This window comes from Ailuropoda melanoleuca, chromosome 4 (genome assembly GCF_002007445.2).
Source record: "Ailuropoda melanoleuca isolate Jingjing chromosome 4, ASM200744v2, whole genome shotgun sequence".
NCBI lineage: Eukaryota > Metazoa > Chordata > Mammalia > Carnivora > Ursidae > Ailuropoda > Ailuropoda melanoleuca.
The window spans coordinates 51,831,668-51,855,578 of record NC_048221.1 but is presented as its reverse complement, the minus strand read 5'-3'; the positions used below and the strand labels follow the sequence as shown (position 1 = coordinate 51,855,578).

The window sequence follows — 23,911 nt, the reverse complement described above, 5'->3', positions numbered from 1 at the left end:
AAACTTTCATTATTTCTTTTTTGCTTTTCAGAAAAATTGTGGTAAAATATATACAACATAAAAAAATTTACCATGCTAACCATTTTTAAACGCACAGTTCACTGGCACGGAGTACATTCACCCATTGTTCAACCATCACCACCATCCACCATCTCTAGAACTTTTTCATCTTCCCAAACTAAAACCCTGTCCCCGTGAAACACTAGCTCCCTATTCGTCTTTCCTTCCAGCCCCTGGCAGCCCCTATGGTGCCTGCTGTCTCTAGGAATTTCAGTGCCCTAGGTACAAACTTCTGTTTTTTCTTGTTTCACCTGAATTGTGTAAAATACAGAGTTAACAGCAAAAAATTAAAAAAATTCAGAGAGGAATTCCTAATATTTAGCATTTCATTGTTATGCCCAAATGCTTGGATTCAGACCAAACACTCATGTTCAGATGCCAAAGTATATACCCGCCCCTTATTTTGTCTTCCAAAAGGATGGTCTTCTGATTTGAAATGGCTTTAGGCTATAGACTCTGAGAAACAAACTGAGGGCTTCAGAGGGGAGGGGGATAGGGGAATGGGATAGGCTGATGATGGGTAGTGAGGAGGGCATGTATTGCATGGTGCACTGGGTGTTATACGCAACTAATGAATCATGGAACTTTACATCAAAACCAGGGATGTACTGTATGGTGACTAACATAATAAAAAATTATTATTATTAAAAAAAGTAAATCCTTAAAGAAAAATAAATAAATAAATAAAAATGTATGAAGAAAAAAAATGAAGTGGCTTTAGGTTTTCAAAGTTACACTGATTTTCTAAGCAAACTTAATGCTGCTGTCGATTGTCCTTAAGAATCAAAGTTCCCTTAGTACTACTTGTACTCACTGAACTCCCAGACATTTTACCTAAAAACAGTATGATCTTCCGTCATCTTTACCACTCAATTATAACACACCTAGTTCTCAGTTCAGATGGTGCTTTGGGTAATGAAGATTGGTGGGCCAAGAGATTATTAATGAGATCCAAACACTCTCACAGTTTGGGTTTGAAAATTCAAATCGGACCCTGATCATCACCAACTAAAAACTGCTAAGAGATGGTTCCCGAGGAGGCAGCGCCTCGTGGGGTTTTCCCACTCACAGGTGTTCTAGGGGCTGGAAGTAACTGGCTGAACTATTAAGTGCAGGTCACACTTGTGGACGTAGGGACTGCAGTGTGTTTGGCTAGGGTTAAGAGACGCAGCTCAAGGAGTATCCTTGATGAAAAGAGTGCCCCTGCTTCTCTCTGTTCTAAGATGTGCAAACAAACAGAAACTCACCCTATCAATCAATAAAATCTAATGAGAATGATTATTTAGGGACTCCAGTGGGACTTTTAAAGAACTTTTTATTTCGAAATAATTTGACGTTTACAGAAAAGTTGCAAAGACAGAAAGCTCCCATGTATCCTTCATGTAACTTCTCTTGCTGTTGACATATTACAACCACAGTACAGTGATCAAAACTAATAAATTAACATTGGCACAATACTATGAAGTACTTTCTTTGGACTTCATCAGTTTTTCCACTAATATCCTTTTTCAGTTCCGGGATCCAATCCAGGATCCCACACTGCACTTAGTTGCCATGTCTTCTTATTTTTCTCCAAATCTGGAGTAGTTCCTCAGTCTTTTTTTTTTTTTTTAACAGCTTTATTGAGGTATAATTGATATACAAAAACTGCACATATTTAACTGCACATTTATTTATTGATTCAGTAGTCATTTTTCTGTATCAGTGTGGAATAACGTATATATATATTTTATTTTGAGAGCTATGATCCAATACTGTAGTAATTTATTTTATCATTCAAAGTATTTCAGCTTTGGCCATTGGGAGCTGGAAAAATGTGAGCAATAAATTACATAACTGTAGTATCAGACTTTAACTCCCCAAATAATATATATGTATATGAGTATTGGATATTAAAACTAATTTCTCCTTTGTGAGCAAGGATCAAGGCAAGATATTTTTATTCATTTAAAAAATTTTTTTACAACTTGACATTACTATGTTATGTTAATCACCATACCGTACACCATTAGTTTTGATGTAGTGTTCCATGATTCATTGTTTGCGTATAACACCCAGTGCTCCATGCAATACGTGCCCTCCTTACTACCCATCACCAGCCTATCCCAATCCCCCACCCAAGATATTTTTATTTTTATCTCAACTTAATTGTATGTATCATAGGAACCTAAAATAATGTACTTGAGACTTAATTCTAAGGATCTAAGTTATTTTTCAACTTCTAGGTCACTCTCCTATTTTTGTTTTGTCTTAGGCAAATACATCATTGTGTTCTTCAACTGGTAAATTATACAACAGAAAGTATTCTGATAGCCAAAATAAAAGCTAAGAAATTTTACGATAAAATACTATGAAGAATTTGCATGTTCTTTTTAAAAGATACTTTCAAATACCAATTTAGTAAAATAAATTCTGTATTTACCTACCGTGAAAGGGCAACTCGTGTTTGAGAAAATGTCCTTCCTGTATGCTGTGGCTTAGAGTTGGCTTCTTTCAAATCTGAACAATAAAACAAACAAACACACAAATCATTTCATATACACATGCTCAAAATTTTTAGACAACCTAGGCTGCCAAAATGTACAGGCACAAATAAATTTATTTTCTGTTAGATTTCATTCTGAATGTTTGTTTTCCCTTATTTTTATAGTCTCTAGAAGTAACCAACAGACTACCAACTGTAAATCACGCAGGGCTGGAGAATCTTCTTAAAGAGACATGTATTAGATTTACTTCACCTACTTTCCTACTCTGTCACTGATCATGAGTTAAGGTCCTTTATCTCATCCATCTTTTATGTCAAATTAATAATGACACCTATATTACGGGACAGACGAGAAAAACTAGATCTTGAAAGGATTAATAATCCCAAAAGATGGGTATTTGCTAAAAGTTGTACATAGCAAATATGCTGTTTATTAAAATATAGAACCTCATTCTAGATGGCACATGGCTATTAAACCTACAGTAAAAGAACAGTCATGTATCACAATCATTTAGGGACAGTGGATGTACAACATTCCATGTGGAGATTTTTAAAAGGAAGACCCAGAGAGCAAAGTATTCAAGTAAATGTGCCAAATTCTCAGGATTCATATCCTTGGCTCTTCCGAAGGGCTCAGGGATCCTAGAATAGCTGTACATTCCATAAAGACAAAACAGCATCTACTGCCAAAACCTTATCATCAGGGCCTTAGTAGCCCGAACTTCCAGACCCAATGACCTGCACAGTCTAACCTATACAAAAATTCCCATTTTTTTTCTTTTTAAATTGTACACCTTTGCAAACTTGGAACTCGCAAAAACTATTCTATTACTGGATACATAACATCAAAGTTTGGATTATGAGTATAAAATGTTTTCCCATTTTGTTATTTCTAACATGAAAGAAAATAAAGTATAGCTAATGAATTTTGTTTCTCTAGCATTCCTTAGTACTTCTCTTCGGGAATCAAAAACTTCTTAACGTAGACTCAACATTAATAATAAAGTAATTATTTGTTTTCAGAATGGGACACATTCTTCTACAGAAAAAGCTGATTTGTCAGCGTTTTAGACCTGTATGTTTTGTTTTCTGACTGATTACTGACTTGTATCAGAGCAATTTACATAAATGCTCTCTGATTCGTTAGTCAAAAACGAAAGGAGTATCCACACCAGAACTATTCATTGTATATAACATGTATAACCCATGAGAAACAACTTTATCTATAATGGATTATCACTTTGACTTTTTTTTTTTTTACATTTAATTAAACTCAAAAGGGCTTAAGTATACGGGGGGCAAAGGAAAGAATATTAATAAAGAAAAATTGGAACAAAATCTCTATCTGAAAAATTAAAGAATGCTGACTCCAGATTAAGAGTAAATCATACTAGCTTTCCTTGACGCGGGTCCCAATTTCCCTTTGAAATACATATGTGTTCATTAAGAAGTAGACAAGAAGAAAGTAAAGATAAACTTCCATGTATTCCTAGCTCATGGCCCCAACAGTTGGATCAAACAGAAAACTGGACTGGCTCCTGCAGCTTTCAGAGACAGACAGGATTCCATAACCTTTCCCCAAACCCTTTCTATAACTAAGATCAGTAATATCCTCTGTGTCCATTCAGAATTGCACTGTATCCCACACACAAGGAGTAGTTTCCAAACATTAAGTACAGTAGAGAACAAACAAGATCCATTCTGGGGGTAATGTATACCAAGGATTATAGTTCTTTCACATTCTCCATCTGGTCAGTTAGATACAGACTGGTTTATATTCATTGGATTATAAATCCTTCTACTCATCCCTATATGCCAGAGAACTAGGATGTGACAACAGCAGACAAACCTCTGACATTTCAACAGAACCCACATTAGACAGGGGCTGTCCATACCTATTCATCTAAATTTTTAGGTTCTGCTAAAAGTCGTCTCTCAGATGTAAGTAGATAATAATGCAGGCCAAGGGGAAATTTACTCAAACTAATTTGTCTGAAATGGTATAAATGGCAAAAGTTGACTTAAGAAATAGAAAAGTAATTAACAATGAAAGCCACTGAAAACTTACCAAAGAATTACTTTCCTAAAAAGCTCTGGGCCTAGATAATTTTCTAGATATTTTTTCCTAACTTTCAAGGAAGAGATAATTTTCTTGTTACAAAATTGTCAATGAATAGAAAAAAACACAGAGACCAAATTAATTTTTCAAAAGTAGCATGATATTGTTATTAAAACCTAACAAAAAACAAAGAAGAAAATACCAGTCCAAATTAGTAATATTGATTTAAAGTTATAAATTAAATGCTAATGAACAAATTCGATCATATACTTAAAGAACAAACCACCATAATCAGGTTGGATTTACCTCAAAGATTTACCCTCAGAATATCCGTTAAATAATGTGTCGCAGCACTAGGTCAAGTTGTAAAAGAAACCAGATGATTATCTCAAGCAATGCAAAAAAATACTCAACAAAACGCATTAGCCATTCTTGACATTGTGCCTTTAGAAAACTAAGAAACTTTAATATCAGGAATATTTATCTCACTCAAACTTACAACCAATATCATCTTATTTTTTAAATACTACAGCAGCATTTCCCAAAATGTATTCTGTAGATAACTAGTTCCTTAAGGCTTTCCCACAGAAAGTTTTCTACCATAAAGCAAATTTGCACGTTATTCCTTTTTTGGAGATAAAGAAGGTACACAGCATTGTATATACTCCGTGGGCCCTACACCTAAAACAAAAATCAATAGTAACGATCTGCCTCAACTCAATAGTTCTCAAACTTACTTGAACGTGTCTCTTCACTTCCTATTATTTCACTCCTCAACCCCCTTTACAGTGGTTTTTGCCCACCTTTCTACTGACACTGAGGCAAAATTTGTATGTTGTTTCCTTCTTGCTAACTCGTTTAGATGTCTCTCGATTTTCACTCTGTTTATCCAAAGCTGTGCTGGTAAAATGCTTAACAAGTTGTTCTCCTTACAGGGAAAAATGCCCTGATTTGCAGCGTTTGCCAATTTCTGTGGTGTAAATACCCCTACCGGGACTGGGTTGAGGCTATGGATGTGATGTCACTGAGCTCAGAGGTGGACAGAGCGGGAGCACTGACACATGCCACAGGGCACTTCTACCCTTCAGATACAATCAACATGAACACAACAATGTAAAATAATTAGGAAGTGAGGCCGGTGGTGTGTTTATTACCTTTGTGTGTTTTTTTTTAAAACATAACTTGTTTAATTGCAAACATACACCACTGAATCTTAAATAATGGCTGTGGATAATAACGGGCTCACAGGAACCCTGAAAATTTAACAGCTGACTTTCACGAGCGGGTCTGAGCCGGCTCCGGCACACTAGTGTTCTGCTGTATTTGGTTTTTTGTCCATCCCTTCCCACTCAAACAGTCTCCTTCTTTAGTTGCCTGGAGACCAGTTTCTCCTTGTTCTTATCCTGTCACATGACTACCATTTCAGGGCATCTTCTCGGTACCTCTTCTTTCCGAGCTCTTCTCTCTCACGTGTCCTGAAAGTTCCTTCCTGGTGCAGCCTTAGCCATAAGCACATCTGCTTGCTTATAGCTCCCAAATCTTTATCTGTAACCACAACTATTCTCTCAAGAACTCTAATTCTGTATTTCCAACTTTTTTTTTGGACACCGCTGAGGTTCTTCGCGAACCTCAAGCTCAACACCACCCAAGCTAACTACCCATCTTTTCCCTCTAAAGCATGAAAGAAACACAACTCAACACAAAATCGGGTCACTCCTCATTCCCAGCAAGACTAAAGGAATTGTATTCTCTACTTAGGTCTCGCAAATTACGTTATAGAGGATTCAGTTCATCATCACAAGCAACCCTTCTCATATCCCTTTTCCCTACTTCCCTTCAATTTTTTTTTTCACATACCACACTCTCCAAAATGTCTCCTTCATCAAAACCCCTCCCACTAAACATTTTCTCCATTCCCAGCCCAGTATGTTTATAATCTCTCCCTCTTCCTCCCCTTCCCAGCACTTTATCATGTCCTCCAGCTTTTCACATCCAGTCCCTTTCTACTCACTCTCCAGCACTTCCTCACAAAAACTAGGAAATAACCTTGCAAGATCAACTTTTCTAGGGGTGAGGGAAGAGGGAGTTGTATTATCAAAAGAAGATTCCCTTTGGTGGACTGGGGGAAAGTGAAAGTATATGCACACACTCAAATGACTAATTTTTATCCTGTCAAACCAAATCTCTCATTATCCTCCCCCTAAATAGCTGACGGATTCTGTTAGAGACCAGACTCAAGAAAGGCCAATAATAGCCTTCCTTAGATTTTTACAATATTCATACAAAATTTGCTGTTGAATTTACCTCTCTATCCTGGGATGAAAAAAAAAGGTTTTATTTTGATTAGGAGGAATCTAAGAGGGAGAGAAAAATGGAACCGAACAATCTCTTAACAGTGGTCGTTTTAAGTGATGGAATTACTGAATATAAGTTACAGATTTGTTGATATGATTTACCTTGTCGCAAGAAACAAGAATAAGTACTTCAAGTTTCTTAGCACTTACAAGACACATAAAGTGATGCAGTGAACCAAAACAACTAAAAGTTTAGATCTCATCCGTGGTTATACCTGAATATGGTTATATGTGTGTAGATCTAATTGTTAAGTGTGGAATGGTGGTAGTGGTGATGGTAGAGTATAGACATCTTCTCTGGCAAATTAAATACTGCAAAATCAGGCTTTTGTTAAAGAGTGTAAGACAGGGTGGCTGTGTTCAAACTGCTTGTGTTCAAATCCTTGTTTTATCACCTGGCAGGTCATTTTTACCTCTCTGTGCTTATTTCTTCATCTGCAAAAGAGAGATAATAGTGTGTACTTTCTATGGTTGTTGGAAGAATAAAATGAGATAGTGTAGGCGATGCTTAAAATAGAGCCTGATATAGAATAAGTACTCAACACATATTAAATATTACTATCAAAAGTTAGATTACTTTTTTTGGTGCTTGAGATAATTAAAGAACAGTCCTTTAGAAGGATAGTTAAATGTTACATTTTGGCAGAAGATTTAAGCTGTGAGTAAAGGGTAGACTGGAAAGAAAGCATTCTCTAAACATGAAATCATATGGTTATATTTACGAATCAATTATAAACTAAGTTATCCTAGTGACAATATTACTCCAAAAAGTCATGATAGCTATTTAGGATTAGGAAGTAGAATGAGACGGTAGATTTGAAATAAAAAACGACAATCATTCATTGAGCATCTGATACTGGTTAGCAGTGTTCTGGGCACTGAGGAAAAAGAAAGAACAAAACAGACAAATGTTCCAGCTCTTGTGTAATGGCATATATGAAGACATAATTTAAAAAAACACAACAACAACTAGATCCTGAAGGATCATGGGATATATCTGATATATCTACCATTTGGAAAAAAGAGATGAAAGTAAGGTTCTTAGAGACAACTAGGAGTTCCTTCAACAAGCTACTATGCTTTACTAGATTTACAAATCAAGGTCCATTGACTCCCTTCTCCCAATGTGAAGATTAGTGATTCAGAAATCTTTTATAAAACCAAAGTCCATGTATAAGTGATAACCAATTTTATTTCATCTCAGAGCAACATAAACATTTTGTTCATGCTAAATTCAGAAAACATCCCCACTTCATTTTTTGACTAGTAGATAAAAATACATTTAATTTCCATATTAGAGACCTAACCAAAGAGAGAGATGTTAGGAATTGGGAAACACAGAGAAAAAGGAAGGCAGCCATCGAGATAGAAAAAAAAGGAAGGAAAAAAAAAGAGAACATAGGAAACAAGAAAAATCAGGGGGTGGGGAAAGGGGCGATGGGAAAGAGGGAATTAGAGAGCTAGAGCAAGAACTAAGGGGACAGCCAGAAGACCTGGAAATTCAGATTAGTCGCAGGTAATAACTTTTTACGTTTAAGCTCAGCTATTCACTATGGATATAAGTATCAGAAATCGTCATCATTGGTATTTTATATACTGTACAGAAATTAAGAAACCACCAAAGTTTTTACATTGGTAGTTACATAAAATTCTACCTTCAGGAGACTATCTCTGCTTTTCTCTAAACTCACATTTTCCCTACTTTGGTGCCTATGCTCATACAATTTTTCCATTTGAAGTGCTTTACCACCATCACTCCACAGTCAATGAACAATACTCAATAAATATTTTTTGAGTACCTACAATTTATCAGACACTATTCTAGGCACAATTCAAATTTTTATACATATTTTAATGAAAATGGGCTATTTTAACAAAATATACTACTTGACTTGAAGAAAAATGATTTTTTTCTTCTCCAGCTAACCTTTTTCTTCATCTGATACCATAACCACTAAAAACATCCTTATGAAAATAATGTCCCTTACTCAAAAGCATTCTACGATTTTCCCCAAAATCTAGTGAGGATATCATTCCTGTGGGAATCTAAGTCCTCCCGATCCTCCGAAGTGCAATTAATCTATGAAAATTCCAGCTGCTAATGCTGATAATAACAGTTGGAAGCTTGTAATAACTAAGCCAAAAACGTTGAATAATAAAAGTTATTTGAACTTTCACCCACATCAAAATGGAATCCTGACGACATGGCCAAAATGGGTAGTCAGGGCTGGTCTTGTTCGACCACAGCAATACATCACAGGAGGGAGAACCAATGATTTTAAGATCAGCAGCATGACTGTGATTTAGATAACTTGCTTCTGCAGATACCGCATTACTTGTGAAAAACATCAGTCGGAAGAGGAACTTACCACAGAAATTAAAGGTGGAATTAAATGATGGCTGGGAAGCCATCAGAACCGTACTTTTTAAAAAAAGAACTATGGAGCCAACTGTACAGATACGCTTAAAATTGAATGTGCATTCAAATTTAGGGAAATGTCATTACAAGTCCTGATGAAAACGTCCAGAACACTTAGTAGACACTGGTTTTCCAATATGGTCAAATAGCAAAAGAAATAAGTCTATGAAGTTAATATTATAGACTAGGGAATCATTAGGGTATCACCCTATAAAATGTCTAGTTCATTTGTCCTATGAGATGAGACTCCTTGACTGATGGCCATTCAGATTCTGCATGAAGGTCTCACCAACAAAATATTCCCTTCCGCACAAGGCAGCCTGCCCAGTGCTGGACAACAGTAGTAACTGGAATCTCGTCCTTATGCTGAGCTGAAGCATGCCTCCCTTTAATTTCTGGCAATCCTGTGACAAAGGGCTGTCTATGACGCAGAAGCTCCATAAGGGAAGGGACCTGTCTATCTTGCTCACTGCCATGGTCCCAGTGGCTAGCACAATGTGTGACACAGAGTAAACATGCCATAAAAATGAGTCCATGGCCGATGACCGCCCCACAGGACTCAGTCACAAAGTCCGGTCCATTTGTCCTTTAGGGCTGTGGTGCTCTAACTCAGAGGTGAAGGAACTTTTCTTTTCAATCCATTGTGGATACTTCTGTAGAACGCAAAAGGATGTGCTTGAATGTTAGGACAACATAAAAATTGTAATGCGTATCCTCCGATTTGCACTTACCTTGTACCAAGTCAGAAACAGAGGGTTTATGGGCAGATCAGTCTCATTCTCCCTACCTCTTTGTTCCTACAGGCCCTTCTCATTTTATGTCCAGATGCTGCGATAGCCTCCTGTTTTCCCTGCACACTACTGCCAAATTAATCTCCTGATTAAATCATCTCACTCTTTTTCTCAAGACCTGGAATCTCACCACTCCTTATAAGATAAAACCCACACTCCTTTGCCTGCATTCCAGACCCTTTCTCATCTGACCTAAAATCTCTGTCTCCAGCCATATTTCTCCTACTCACATACACGTGCTACATCCACTTCAAATGCATTGATCTCGGCAGAGTTTCCCTCAATCCATGCTTACGCACTATTCCAGGCTTTGTTTTCTTACACTGGAAATTCCTTTCCCCTCCCTTTTAGTCTGCCTCAAACCCTGAACTTTTTCTTTTGTTTTGTTTTATGGGGCAAAATTCACAGAACATAAAATTAACTATTTTAAAATGCACAACTCAGTGGTATTAAGCACATTCTTCAAGCTGTGCAACCAGCACCTCTATCTAGTTCCAAAACATTTTAATCACCTCAAAAGGAAATCCTGTACCCATTAAGTAGTCACTCCCCTTTCCCCCTTCCCCCCCCCAGGCCCTGGCAACCACTAATCTGCTTTCTTTCTCTATGGATTTGCCTATTCTGGGTATTTCATATTAAAGGAATCGCACTTTAGTTCCCCTCTTTCTTTTTCTGTATATTTTTTAGTCCCTCTCCCCATAAGGTTACCCTGTAAATCTCCCAGCTTCTCAAGTCCAGTCTAACCCCTCCCTTCTCTACATGGCTTTTTCGGGGCATACCCTCCAATCCACCCTGATCCACCATTCCCTGAATTTTTGTAGCATTTGTTTTCTGTCTTACTTACTTTAGCTCTTAATCATACACTGCTCTGAACTGTTGGTTCCATGTTTGAATTTTACCTCATTTTGATTCATGTGGATTATAAACTCCTCCTTCTAGCAGCTTTGGTGTCTCCCTTTGCGCCTAGAACACACTTGAACATGCGTGCAATCCACTGTGTCCAGCCATACACGAATGAACAACAAACTAGGGAAACTGAAGTCTGGATCGCCAGGGAGAGAAAGCTTCAAATCCATTTCAGTTCTTCATCCTTCTTTTTATCAGGCTCTACCCTCCCTGCCACTTTGCTTCTCTCTCGTATTGTGTCTATCAGGCCCTTCTTTGCCCTAGTAGGAGGTGAACAGGTGTGGCTTCAGAAGGATAATGGCAGGCTGCCCAAGGGTGGAACGGGTGCAAACTCCCTGTATTGATCTTTGGCTAAGAGACTTCTACCTTCGTTCTACACCCACAGATGAAGGCCTGCAGAGAAGAGGGGGTGTGCAGAGATGCCACAAGGCCATATAAGAAAAGGTTCCTCTATTTGCTTTTCTTTTATATGTAAATCAGTTTCTTTGGTATTTTGATTTGAAGTTGCTCGTAAACCGAACCTGCCTTGTGAAAGGAGATTAACTGTTAAATAATGATGATGATAATACTTGTGATTCATATATGAAATAGAGTGATTAAATTATTTTGTATATTATAAACAAATTAATAGGTCAAAACTTGATAGTGTTTTATCTAAACGAAATGTTTGAAAGGAACCTGTTTTAAGCCTGAGTAATAAGTCTAAATGACATTCTCTATTGTACATTATTAGGGGCTTTTCTCCAGTTGTAGTACTAAATACAATCTGTTACAGTTGCCATTGGAAGCCTCCAAACAAGAATGTAAAACAGTGCTCTGGCCCTTAGGCCATTTAAAACCTGTTTTTCTGACCAGAACAACTAAAAGATCCAACATAGAACGTTGAAGTCTATAATTAACATTTTTTTCCCCTTTTCATATCCCATTTTGCCCGCTTTAAAATAGTAAAATGGAAATCTCTTCTGGCATTAATTTCAAATCATTATGTATCATTAAAAATGTTAAATAAAATAGAAATTAACTTTTTAGAGAGTAACTTAGGAAATTCCTTTAATATGTAGAGAATGGTAGCACTGAGAGTCCCATACCAGTGATCCCGAAAAAGCACAAAATTGTTCTCAGTATCAAATCAAGTTTAAAAATATTTATAAAATACTTCTAATGCACCCAGTCCCCCTGTGGTACAGGCTGTGAATTAGGGAAATCAAATCAAGTCTAGAAGTATTTATAAAGCACTGATAATACACCCAGTTCCCTACACTACAGGCCATGAATTAGGGAAGATATGCAGTACATATGTATATAAGAGGAATAAGAACTACCACATCCTTTCTATCCTCTATGAATTAACCATTTTGCTTGTTACACAGAATTTGCTCAGAAAAATTATAAGACATGACAGCAAAGAATCAGCCAAGAAGATGTGTCTTATAGAATGTGGAACACATTAAATTACATTTCAGGGTAGATCTGCCTTCTAATTGTTTTACTTCAGCCGAGATTAAAATTAGTTTGCATTTTCTGAATTCAAAAGCTGGTGGCCAGTATAAATATTTTACACACGCGTTGTACGACAAAGGAAATCAACCTGACATTTAAAAACTTCATGCACATAATAAAGACAAATTAATTATGTGTCTGTATTGGGCTTTGCTAGGATCCAAGATTGTTCCAGCAGACACAGTGAATTACACAGCATGAATCATGTGTGTAGCCTAAAGACACAACCAGTGTCCAGTATGCTGTGTTCAACTGCTTATTTTCCCAGCTTTTATTGAGCTGTGGTCATTTGCCTCCCTAGTGTTAGATGCTGGTTTCCCGATCCAACACGGTGTGCTCTCAAGACTGAAAATTATCAATCTGACCCTCTGGCCATGTTTCCAGGTGGTAGATTTTTCTTCCTATGTAAGGATATCTAGTGTTGAAAAGCAAGTAGTCATTTATTAAATGTCTGTGAAGTTTGTGGAATTGAATAAACTATAGTGAAATCTGCAAAACTGGAGAATTTTGGTTACATCTGAAGTAAACTGCTCTCTACTTTGCCATGTTAGTCTACATATGTATGGATATTGTACTTAACTTCACATAAATTCCTTCAAAATGTATTTTCCTCATCATGATTCCCCCAAAGTGTCATGTTGTTCAGAACTTATTTTTAAGTGATCAATAAAATATTTTCTGTCAATGTAACATCAGAACTAAAATAGTAGACAATTTGTATGTGAATATAGAATTTGGAAATAGCTATAATAAGTAATTTGACCAAAGGATGCACTTTTGAAATAACAGCTGGATCTCCTTTTACTCAAATATTATATTCTAAATATGTAAAAGTTCCTTATAGGCTTTTAAAGAAAAGTAGCTAAGTTTATTTCTTAGGGGGGAAAAAAGTGTTTTGTTTGGTTTGTTTTATTTTAACCAGAGAGTCCCCATGAACTTTGTTTTACATTTGTATTAAGTATAAATATTTTTTTTATAAATAAGGTTACAAATTCACTTGCATAGGTCTCCCCTTTCATGTATTCACTGTGAGGACATTATAAAACAAATAATCTTTCTGCGAAGTGATAATCACCTAGTCATTTGGATTTTCAATAATAGTAATACCCTACTAACAAAGGATGCATTCTATATCCTTTATTAATAAATTTGTTACTGAGAGAGACATAAAGTAATGTAATATAACATTACACATAACACACAATACATACATATAACAATATAGTAATAAGGGATCCAGGAAAAATATTCAAGGATGCAGGTTTTCCCCTATTCACAACCAGCTCAAAGATAGTCTCCTGACTCCATGTTGGTCTAGCAAAGCTGCCTTGTCACACGGGAAGGGCCAAGACTGCGGCCTCCTCTTAGATATCACCTCTCCCACAACTGTTCTTGTTATATCTAGTTAACAATAATTGTAAACTCCAGGAGAGACGGAATTTGTCTGTTCATTGCTTTACCCTTCTTCTGTAAAATAGTCTTGGCACAAAGGAGGAGCTCAATAGATATTTGTTGAATAAATAAATCTTCATTAAAAAGGAGCTTCTTCTCAATTTGTATCATCACATGAAGTCTGTGTTACCCACAAATTCTAAGGCTATAAACTGAATTTTATTGGCTGAGGTCTGCCTTGGGCTGTATTAAGGACTAAATAATCAGAAATGGGGGGCACAGAAAGAAAGGGGAATATTCCATATTCTTGATAAAAAATTTCTAAAAGCTTTTAAAACTTTGTTTTCATTCAGATAATGGTTATTCTAAAGACATCAAGCTGATATAAACTCCTCAAAAGAAGTTCCAAAGAAAGTGACAAGAAAAATGTAACCTGTAATCTGGGTCAAAAGCAAAACCACTTAATTTTCCCTTTGGGATTTCTAGAACAATGCAACAGAAAAAAGTAAAAATTAATTAATTCAAACGTTATTACTGCTGTGTGTGTGTGGTGTGCTTATATGTGTATACAAAAACATATTGCTCTGTGTATGTATATTTACATATTATATTAAATATATGTCATATTTTAAAAATATGCCTTTTACAGTGTTCACGCAGAAGTCTGACGAGATTTTTGGAAACCTCAATTCCCTTGCTATTAATAACTATCCTATCATGGGATCATTTATTTTTATAAAAAAACATAATAGAAATACATATTTTTTAGAAAAAAATTTTTAAAGGGTGGCTTTACAGCAAAATAACTCCAGAAACTATTTTTTAAAAGTTCTGTTTGTCAGTGTAGGCTAAAGATCAAATAGGGAGCATAGGCCCAAAGAAATAAACAAAATCAAATCTGATGTATGGTTGAGAAAATTAAGAGACTGTAACAGAGATGGGATATTTTTCTCCTCCCAAATAGAAGCTAGTCAAGCAAAGAGTACAGAGAAGTCCAATATGTGAAATAAAATTAAGTATGAAATAAAATTGGGTATAACCAAAAGGAAGTCATGTGGTGCCTTACGTTATCATCAATGGCTTTCAAGGAATTAAATAGGCAGATGATTCTCAAGTTTAATTGACTCTTTGCCTTGATATTTACTAATCAGAGTTATAGACATACTAAGAAACAGAACAGCCATAAACATATGCTTTTAGTAACAGAAATAATTTTATATTAGTGGCTGAACTTTGGAAAAGAGAGAAAAATACAAACATCTTTAAAAAGTCCTCCATAACCTCACTATTTAATATAATTGTCCTAAGTTTTATATATTCCTTCCCTTCCAGGCTTTTTGATATACATATATTTATATAACGTTGCAATCAATTGTGCACAGACATTTTTATGCTACATTTCTGAGTTAATATTTTTCAGATTACCATTTCTTAATTGTCACTAATGATTGTATGACATTCCACCTAGTGATTATACCATAATTTACTTAACTATTCTCTTGCTATTGGATATTTAAGTTACTCCCAAATATTGGTTCCTATAACACTGCTTTTATGAAAGTCTGTGGGTGTATTGCTTTCCCAATATCCTCCACGTCTTTGGGAAATGTTCCAGAAGTAGGCGTATGGCATCTCAGTGTGTGATATACGCCCAGCTGCTTCCTAAGCACCCTGAACTCAATCACAGTGACATCAGAGATATGTAAGAGTACAAGTTTCTTCAATTCCAGAACGAAAGAATTTTAGAATTAAAAAAAAAAAAACCAACTATCATCAACAATCACAAGGAAGGGTATATTTTTTACTTATACTAAACTGGAATTTAGGCTTACACTTGTATCTTGTAAGTCTGTTTTATGTGGATCCTCAAGGGGTGAATCATCCTCAGTGATCTTATAAAATCCAGTCCCGAAGTTGTAGTCTTTGAACTTGGAGACTCAGGATTCCTAGCAACCATTCTAAGGTAAGAAGAACCAGTGATGCTCAGACGACCAAGTAAGCTGGCTAGCTTCTCTTGACACAAGCTTACTGACAACACACAACTTCTTTAAGTAATACAATGCCAAGCCAATGGGGTTAATTTTACAGGATGATCCCAAGAGAGTCTATCAATGGGGAGAATGTAGCAAAGAACTCCACTATAGGCAAGGGCAAGGCCTACTAAAAATAATCCAAACTAAGTACACTGATCAATGGGTCCAGGCCATCACATGAGATGCAGGAACAAGGGGGGGTCCAAAACAGTATCCATCAGAATCCCCTGGAGAGCCTGTTAAAACACATCCCGGGAGTTTCTGACTCAGTAGGTCTGGGTGTGGCCTGAGAATTTGCATTTCTACCAAGTTCCCAGATAATGCTGATGCTGCTGGTCCAAGGACCACACTTGAGAACCATCGCCTTAGATGATTTCTTCATCCTTTTTTTTTTTTTAAGACTTTATTTATTTATTCACGAGAGACAGAGAGGCAGAGGGAGAAGCAGGCTCCCTATGGGTCAGGGAGCCCGATGAGGCACTCGATTCCAGGACCCTGGGATCATGATCCAAGCCGAAGGCAGACATTCAAACGACTGAGCCACCCAGGCGCCCCTGATTTCTTCATCCTTTTTAAAACATTTATTGACTGTGTACTAAAAACTGTACTAGATGCTAGAGATAGGAAGATAAATAAAACCCAATTAGTACCTGCTTCAAGAAACTAATAATCTAAATTTTTGTAGACATTGTACTGCTCTAGTCCTAAATACCAATGAATTTGGACCTCGTTAAAAAAAAGTTTAAAAGCATATTATGTTGTCTTTAAATAAGCCAGGATGTTTCTAATTAGTTGCAAATACTTCAGGGAAACATGTAGTAATCCTACATTGGCAAATGCCTGGGTATTTTCTTCACTCTTCTGGATTTTGATATATGCAAATAATTTGTTAAAGTATCTTCTTAATTTACATATATACCATTCATATGTTTTTTCTCTTTCATAAACTCTATACAGTACACAAAACAAGAGAAAAAAATTTAAGCACTTTTCCACATGCAATAAAAAACTTGTTTACACCGGTAATTATCAACTGACAAAAAAGAACAACATTTACTAAGGTAGGACTTTGAGATTCTCTGCTTTAGATTCCGAATTCTGCAATACTGTGGAAAAAGTGAAGGATAAGTAAGCAATGTGCTCAGCCATAGGCATGAGGGTGGCCCAAACCTGACTGTTAAACCCTACCTACCAGCTAATTCAAAGAATTAATGAACTTGCTTTTGACATAGTTACTAAGCTTCTACGTCTAACAGAGATGTGTTGGCTTGCCATAACGATTTTTGAGCAAAAAAATAAAAGAAAAAATAAAGCATGTGTTAAGTTTTATGATCTGTGGATCTGTGAAAGCATTAAGTATTATTTATATTTCAGTGTATGTTTTCCTGATGTGAGTGAAAGGTCCCCCACATTTTTATCTATTAGGAAGCTACATTAAAAGTCTGGAAGAACTAACTCATGGAGGTGCTACATAATTTGTCTAGCATCACAGAGAAAATAAAAAGACATAATGAGAGGTAACATTCAGATATCTGATTGCCAACTACTAACTCATAACCTTAATTTTGATAACATATCCTAGGAAAGTGGATGTTGGGGAATAACAACTTGTTTTCTTGGAGGGCAAAAAAATGGTTCAAGGAAGATTTGTATCAATCTCTAAGAGAAAAATAAAGGCCTGTATGGGAGACTATATCTTTTCCTACCACTGCTAGACCCAATGGTTATTTTCCTATTTGGTTTCATACAGGCTGGTTTATGGGGAAACTGGAACATGAATCACTTTAATTTTATTTTTCCTTCTCCAGATCACCTCTTTTTAAACTCCCACATGTGTTGTCTGTTCCCTAAAGGCCTTGTTTTCAGGTAGCCAGGAAACTAGGAGCTAACTTCTCAAATTTTTGCTGACAGTGATTTAAAGAACTAACTCTGCTAGGAATATTGGTGTTTTGAAAGTGGACTTCAAACTTCCAAATGACAAATACAGTTTTAGAGGCGGAATGACAGCCAGTGGGGTGAGGTCAAAGTTACGGGGTTCTTTCCAGCACTTCATGATTGTACTCGGGCAGTCTGACAGGTATGTTTCCCCACTGCCTTCCCTATGAAGGAAAATTTATTCCTTAAACATACAGGGTAAGAATATCCTTTTTCCATTCACTTTCCCAGATTCTCTCCTGAGGCAACTTCTAGAGCCAGAGAGAGTTAACAGTGCTAGGTGGCAACTTTAGAATTTAAAGCTATTTTAAAATTCTATGATGTCATTGAGGAACAGGGTAAATTCTTAGAAACCAACCTTTTATTTGAGGTCTATGTACAGTAACTGCAATCTGCCAATTGTGGGAGTTGACCATACACAGATCTCTTATACTCCTACTCAGGGTATTTCCCTATTTTTCTACCTCCCTCATATCTCTCTTCTCCTTATCTGTGGTACACTGTGAAGGAATTCACACCCCGGGTTTATGCTAATATGAACTCTTTCCAGAAGGTCAGAAAATTTGTCTCAGTAAGCCTTATCCACATTGTTAACTCTCCTAGATGAGTCTACAAATTAAAGTGGTTTTCTTTTTTAAATAATGAATCAGTTACACTAGCAATGAATTTATTTTCTAAAAGCGATGAAGTGGAATAAAAAATGTTTCCTAAACAGATATTGAATCAAACTGAACTAAACCATTTATGATCTACTTTAAATCCTGACCGTAAAGTTTTAAGTCTCAATTTTAATTGATTCTTGTTGCATGAACTGATGACTTCATTTCTTCCCTTTATATCTGAGAAATCACAGTAGGGAAAGGAGACTCACTACACCCTGTCGCAAAAAAGATTTTCAAGTTGAGAATGGCCTCGTCACTGGGATAGCTGAAGGTATAGCAATGACTCTGAGAAAGCCCAAGCTACTACGAAGAGAGCAGACGCTAATATTGCTCCTTGCTCCCCACCCCAAAGGGGAAGTCACCTACAGGCACTGGCCTAAACCTTTCTTTGCCCTCTGTCTCCTCATCTCTTTAGTTTTGTCCCTACATGGGCTCTGTAGCTCCATATTCCAGGAACAGAATGGGGTTCAGAACTGGAACCAAGTCCCTTACTTTCCTGCAGAGGAGACACTTCACAATAAAATACATTATTTAACAATTCATAAGTAGAATTTAAAATGTATTATTTGGATGATGCATGATTAATTACATGCTTTTCCAATTACTCCCTACTGGTAAACTGGTGGGCTGTTAGGAGGCATCCTCACTTTCAAGCCACTAAAAGCCTATTTCTGGTTATAGCTTGTTAGGAAAAGACCCAATTTTTACAACACACACAAGTCACTATTTAGTCTTTTAGTCTGAGATACTGAACTGTCTTTTGATCTGAAGGTTCACAGACCTCATTATAAAACAAACCTGCTCCTGGGTAACATACATCAAGCACTTACAGGGCACACCATAAAAATATGTAAAGAATAGAACTTCATCAAATAAAAGCACAATCTACACCTAGACCACATTAGACACGCAATGTTGACACAAGATCCACATTGTGTCTATATAGGACTTGCAAAGATAGTAACAGTAAAACAAAAAAAATAGTCATCTGATTTTTTATCTAAAGTCACCAGGGAATAGGAAAACAATTTTAAATTGAATAGTGATGAAATATTTCCAGAAACATTTTATAAATTGATAGCCACCCAGCAAGCATTATCTTTAGTTCATTCTTTGTTGTTGTGTTTTGCTGTTGTTGTTGTTCTAAAGTATGCTCCAGGCCCAGTGTGGAGCCCAAGAGAGAGCTTGAACGAACTCACAATCCTAAGATAAAGACCTGAGCTGAGATCAAGAGTCAGATGCTCAACCGACTGAACCACCCGGGTGCCCCTCTTCAGTTCATTCTTAACAATGTTCTCAAAATTTGTCCTATGGTGAACCATCAGCATTTGTACAAGTGTTAGCTGTGACATGAATACCATGAAGGTTCTTTTTAAAATATCTGCTCAGTTAATTTCAGGGCAAGGTATTATCATTTGAGATACACACGTTTGCTGATAAAGTCTTAAAATCATACCAAAAAAAAAAAAAAAGCACAGAACAATTGCAATACTTTCCCCATGTCACAGATGAGAAAATGGACAGTTAGAAAGGATAAGTGATCGATGGCCATTACCACCCTAACTGTGTGGGAGCTCATCTGATCTCCGAAGCTAAGCAGGGTCGGGTCTGCTTAGCAATGGGATGGGAGAAAGCACAAGTGACTCGCCCCATTGTCATAAGTGAAACTGTGAGAAATGTAAGCATTCATATTCTGAATCAAATATTCACTATTGAAATGTTGATATGTATTGATTGTAGAAGAAAACTATTTCTTAATACATAAATTTAAAAAACCAAATAAGTATATACTATTATTGGTGATAGTTTCTGCCTTAATATCTACAAAACCTATCTCCAAAATATGGTCTATTGCATTTGAATCAATTTCCTTCTAACAACCAACGTAAATATTTTAGGTAAATAAAAGTTAAAACATGACATTTTTATTACATAAGCTCTAAAACATATGCCGCATAACCTCTCAAAATCTACCTCTGTATTGTGGTAAAATACAAATAGTAAATAAGAAACTCCAGGAAGATTGCAAGTAATCTTCAATTTAAAATTTTTATCTAGAATGTTACGAAACTAACTGAAGTATGATGTGTGGGGGCTGTCTACGCTTGCAAGATGTGTATGATGTGTGGGGAATGTCTACACTTGCAAGATGGTTATTCACAGATCTTACTGTACTTTGGTGGAGTCAAATTATATCAGTTTCAAAGGACCTTCGTAAGCACTTTAAACCGCTGCCCTTTTTATTGCTTTTAGGCCTCAACTACCCTAACGTTGGGATCTGCTAGAAAAAATTAGAAAAGCAACTCAGAAATTCAGGTGGGGAGTACACGCTTACATTTATAGACTGGTGACTTAAACCAAGTTTTCCTGACTAGTGATTTTTAAAAAATCCTCTACAACTGGCATTTATTTAGTGGAAACATCTTCCAGTATGTTTTGCTACACTTTAGGACATATATTCCTATGTTCGAGTGAAAGTGAATTCAGCAAGACACCCACAAATTAGAAGGATGACATTTTCTGTTATCCACTAGCAGACAGATGCATACATACATCCTAGGAAAGAAAGAAAAGTATGGGCCGGGATTTATAAAACATTTGTAAAGTATTATTTTAACTTTTTCTGTGCTTCATGAAAGTCTCTTGTTATTAACAACCATTTCATAATCTGAAAACTAAGTGAAATGTATTAATACTGGTGTATATTTTCACAGCAGCGGCTGTCACACAGCTTTCACACGCATAATTATCTTCATAGTTAGATTAGTGGCAAACATCTTATTTTCAGAGAATTACAGGAGAGAGAAAATAAGTATTTGTTTATAGTCCTATAACTTACTAAAAGCAATTAGCTGTAATCAGTAATGCATTTCTAATTCATATTCCTAAAGTCAGACTTTGTCTCTTGTATAAATTTTAAATGTCACAAGGATTTTTTAAAATTAATAGTGATTTTTAAAAATTATGACATACTGTTTAAATGTAAGTCTGAAATATACAAAGAAAAGAATGTTAAGGAAATTTGTCCCTTTAAGGAAAACTGTTATTAAAAATTACCAATCATAAGACTATTTTCAAAGTATTTTAAGTGTAATAAAGAATATGATGCTGGCGGACATTTGAGTTTTACTTTTTTTAAATTACATTCTTTTAAATTTAAAAGAGTGAAAAAACAATGCCCAAAAATCTTAGCCCAGAATTCTTCAAATCTTTATACTTCATCAATGTCATGCTGTTATAGTAGTAGTTTTTGTAAAGACTAGAAACAAACTTTTCAATATGAAAACGAATTTTTATTTAAAAATGAAATAACCACTTTTCTCCCCAGTGAATTATAAAAGATTGAGATGGTCACTAGTTGATTCTAAGATGTTTTAAGATATACTTATCAGCAAGTGAAGTATCACATATCATATAATTTAAATAAAGGAGAAAAATTATGTGACGTACCCAGTAAGGCAAAAATAGATGGTTTTGTATCAAACTTCATTTTTTGGCTAACACAACATTAGCTTTAAATTTTGTATATTAAAGAATACTACGGCAGCGCGTTAATTGCAGAATGAATCTGTGAATCTGACTGAAAATAGACAACACAAAAATTATGTTGAAACTTGAACAGGTTCTCTTGAAACATCCCTCAGAACACTAACTGGTAACATGTGTGTCTTCCATAAAACATTCATAGGAGTGTGAAGTATTTCTTTAAGAGAGAAGCCCCAGGGAAGGTCCCTGTCAGTCTCCACACCAGAAGGGTTTCCTAAATCATCTAACACCATCAGTTTGGTTCTGCTTTCAGTCAGTGATTGATACCTTAGCTATAGTCAGGAGACTGCCAGAGAACACCTGAGATTTGTGGACGAAGGTGTGCCTGGGTCCTTTTAAAGAGTAAGTTATTCACTCTTCTCTCAACATCTCTGTTTCAATTCTTTAGTGAATGATAAAAAAACGGTTGACATTAAAACAATGTCCTTCAAAATAAGGAGCTTCTCAAGCAATAGGGTTCCTACAACTCAATTCATCATCTTGTCTGGTTTTGTTTTCAGATGTTAATTTAAACAAAATTAATTTCACATTTCATCCCCCAACCTTGAAAAGGAAAAACAGAAAAACTTTAGCTTCTTCCTGACAGATCACTATTTTTTGACTTTATTTCTCCTAAAATTGACACTATTTTTGGTAAGAAAAAAGTGAATTATCCTTAGACCCAAGTGAATTCTTAGGGTAAAACTAGAGCACAGCCAAATAGTAGCGATATAATATAATCGTCATCATCATCTCGCAAATTTTGGATACATTAACACATTTCAACAAAATGCAATCAGAGTGAGGCGACTCACCTAAGCAACGGAAGCTAACAAGAAGAATTTAGAAATGCAGCCTTCTGAACACCAGCAGAGGTAAAGGCCCCTTCTTTACCTAACAACTGACCTTATATAAAAGCAGCGAATAGGTTACTCCCAGTTTCTGCCTCCTAACCTTAGGCTCCTCCCCAAATACCAAGGCACACAGTACCACAACCACACACCCACTTTCCACCCCCTGCACTGAGGGACCGGTGCTTTCTGTTTAAGCTACCTGCCTCTCCCTACCTCAGTGAGAGTACACAGAGCGGGCAGTGAGGCGCGGCACGTGTAGGAACCCCCAGCCCGGTAATGTCACCTTTCCACACACGGGGGTGGGGCGGGGGACGCACGCATTCTCCATCCCCTACAACCCCGGGAATCCGGCCCACATCCCAGCCTCTCCGTTCGGCTCTCGGCCAGCTCGGCGCTCAAGGGCACCGAGGCTAGGTGACCTCGAAGGCGCCCCTCGCTTATCTGTCACCGCGACCCCCACAGTGACCGCCGCCAGGGCTCTGGAGACCGAGCAGGCGACTCCGCGGTGGCGGGACGGACAGGCACCGGAGCTCGCGTTTCGGTCCCAAAGTTCCCCTCGAGCTCCTCCCAGACGCCTGCGCACCTCCGCGGGGGACTCGGAGGTCCCCGGTTCTCTCGGACCCCGACCCAGGCGCTCCCTCGAGGGGACCTGTCCCGGGAGCGCCGGACGCATGACCGGCGTTTGCCGGTGCGCGGCCGCCGATCCCTGTGGCGCGTCTCGCGTGCCGCCCGTGCCCTCCACCGCCCGGCTGGCTCGCTGTGCCGGGGACTTCTCTGAGCGCCCGCGACCCTCACCCGGGACCTGTCCGCGCCGGTCCCCTCCGACCTCGACGCCGCAGCCCCGGCCCTCCTCGGGCCCCGACCCCTCGGCGCTTCCCCGCCCTCCAGACCCCCAGCACCGCCCCGCACCCCGACACTGACCTGCGGCGGCGGCAG

At 37.2% G+C, this 23,911-nt stretch overlaps 1 protein-coding gene across 1 annotated transcript in view; it reads right to left on the bottom strand.

Moving 5' to 3' along the window:
* PPARG (peroxisome proliferator activated receptor gamma) overlaps nucleotides 1-23,021 on the bottom strand; it is a 127,230-nt gene extending 104,209 nt beyond the window's left edge. Inside the window, exons 1-2 of the mRNA XM_011227529.3 lie at nucleotides 22,937-23,021; nucleotides 2,487-2,559 (exon numbers count right to left, since the gene is read on the bottom strand). The gene's annotated coding sequence lies outside the window, so the exon portion shown is untranslated. The remainder of the gene's footprint in view (nucleotides 1-2,486; nucleotides 2,560-22,936) is intronic.
* Between the last annotated feature and the right edge of the window lie 890 nt (nucleotides 23,022-23,911).